Source organism: Nuphar pumila, chromosome 5 (assembly GCF_984573655.1).
Source record: "Nuphar pumila chromosome 5, dmNupPumi1.hap1.1, whole genome shotgun sequence".
Taxonomy (NCBI): Eukaryota; Viridiplantae; Streptophyta; class Magnoliopsida; order Nymphaeales; family Nymphaeaceae; genus Nuphar; species Nuphar pumila.
In genome coordinates this window covers 107,780,358-107,782,918 of record NC_143253.1, presented here as the reverse complement: position 1 = coordinate 107,782,918, position 2,561 = coordinate 107,780,358, and the positions used below count along the sequence as shown (strand labels likewise).

The window sequence follows — 2,561 nt, the reverse complement described above, 5'->3', positions numbered from 1 at the left end:
TATATATGGATCTTTTATAGTTCTAAAATAGTATAATGACATTCAAGTTTATTTAACTTGATTATACGAGACTATGAATGTTTTGATCATATATCATTTTTTGAATAGTTCCTTGGTTGGGTCTTCTCGTTGTATGAATCTAGATCCGAAAAAATATAATGTCAGATATGGGATATAAATTCATTTGAATTTGAAACCTACGAAAATGGATTTAGACTATAAAAAATCCCATGTGATCCGTGATTTTGCTTAAGCTTGCCCGATCTCATTCAACAACCTCAAATCTGGCTTATGTTCGAAGTGCTGGTTTAACGTAAATAAAGGAGACTCTAGATTTCATGCCTGCCCCCTAATCTGTCTGCAAAGAACCCTAAAACATATCCTAATGAAGACAATCACTGGCCATACGTCCAGTCTAAGCATTTTCGGTCTGATGACGAGCAATGAATTGATGTTAGATCTAGAAAATTCCAACGACTTGCAAAACTTTGCCGGAAATATGCTGTGTAGGGGGCAGATCCGGTGACTGACTTTGCTAGCGTTGTGCCTTTCTAAACTTCAGAAGGAGGGTCGCTGATCTCTGGTGCAAACATCTCTGGTCTGCCAACGACCCCAATCACGTCATATTCATCTCTATATCGGCAACTTATTCCAGGCCGCAACAATTACCTGCTCGGGATCGGGGGATGATGGAGTCGCCTCCATCACTACAAGAAAATTGTTAATTAGCGACGGAAATTAGCGACGGATTTTTCCCGTCGCTACTTAGCGACAGATTAGCTAGAGATAGAATCTGTCGCTAATTTGCGACGGATTAGCGAAGAAACGACTTTTATCGCTAATCTGTCGCTACTTAGCGACAGATTAGCGACTGCATGTTTTTGTCGCTACTTTTGATTACAAGAACACCATTTTAGCGACGGATTTAGAGAGGGAACTCTGTCGTCGCTAATTCGTCGCTCATTAGCGACGGATTAGCGACAGTATATATTTCGTCGCGGTTTTTGTATTTTGATTTAGCGACGGTTTAGCGACGGAATGTTTCTGTCGCTAAGCCGTTGCTAAATATCGCGTAAATCCCTAATCCCATCCCTCTTTCTCTTTTCCCTGTTTCTCTGTATTGCTCCCTCCCGCCCGTCGGCTCTCGCCACCGTCCGGCCACCGCCGCTCGCCAGCCGCCGCTCCCCGTCCACCGCTCGCCAGCCGGAGCTCGCCAGCTGCCGCTCCCCGTCAACCTCCCGCCACCGTCCGGCGAAGCGCAGGTAATATTCTTCTTCTTCTTCTTCTTCTTCTTCTTCTTCTTCTTCTTCTTCTTCTTCTTCTTCTTCTTCTTCTTCTTCTTCTTCTTCTAAACGCAGGGGGTACGCCCCTTCCCTGCCGGAAACGGAGGGGGTTTAACCCCCTGCCGTGCTTTTCGGCAGGGGGGGTCGACCCCCTGCGTTTCCGGCAAGGGGGGTCGACCCCCTGCCTATGGCGGTGCCGCACTGCCGGCCTCCAGCCCGATCCGGAGGAGGAGGTTCGCCTGTTGTGCATCTTCAACGCGCGGTCCCGGTACATTCCGCCGCTGCCGCAGGGGTACTACGGCAATGCCTGATAGTAATCCCGGCAGCTGTCTCGATAGCGGCGAAGCTCTGTGCAAACCCACTAGGTTATGCGGTGAAGCTCGTGAAGAAGGCCAAGGAGGAGGTGACAGACGAGTACATGAGGTCAGTGGCGGACCTCATGGTGCTCAAGGGCCGGCCTAACATCACGGTGGTCCGCACCTTCGTGGTCTCGGACATCAGGCATGCCGGGTTCAGCGAGCTGGACCTCGGCTGGGGAATGCCGGTGTACGGCGGTCCAGCCAAGGGCAGTGACGGCCCAATCCCCGGCTTGGTTAGCTTCTACGTCAACTCCAAGAATAACGAAGGGGGAGAAGGGATGGTGATCCCGATTTCCTTGCCTGCTCCAGCTATGAAGATCTTTGAACGGGAGCTCAAAAAGATGCTGTACGGACCCGCCCCGGATCAAAAGTCCACAGAACCTGTTTTTATCTTATCTGCTTTGTGAATAAAGATCAATTCATTGCCAAACAAATTTGTTATGAGATACCTACGTTGCCTATGTGATCTGTTTTGAAAAGAATTTTTGTTATGGATACCTATGTTACCCATGTGATCTTTTTTTAAAAAAAATTTGTTATGAGATACCTACGTTGCATATGTGATCTGTTTTGAAAAGAATTTTTGTTATGGATACCTATGCTGCCCATGTGATCTCTTTTTAAAAAAAAAAAAGTTATTATGTGATCCCTATGTTGTCCATGTGATTAGCTTGAAAAAAAATTTGTAATATGTGTATATAAGATGTCCATATGGTTTTAAGTGTAGTTTGCATATATGTTGTCCATATGGATTTTAAGTTGAAATTTTTTTTGTAATGTATATATACAAGTTGTCCATGTTGTTCAATTTGTTAGTTTGTTAATGTCTACTGGTAGTTAGTTTTACTTCAATTTGTTTTCTTGAAATCTGGTTAGTTAGAGTATTTCAATCTATTAGTCTTTTATAATTATATTTTTC

The 2,561-nt window shown here is 45.1% G+C and overlaps 1 pseudogene; it reads left to right on the top strand.

Moving 5' to 3' along the window:
- The first annotated feature begins 1,470 nt into the window (after positions 1-1,470).
- On the top strand, positions 1,471-2,049 carry LOC149838051 (benzyl alcohol O-benzoyltransferase pseudogene; annotated as a pseudogene).
- The last annotated feature ends 512 nt before the right edge of the window (positions 2,050-2,561 follow it).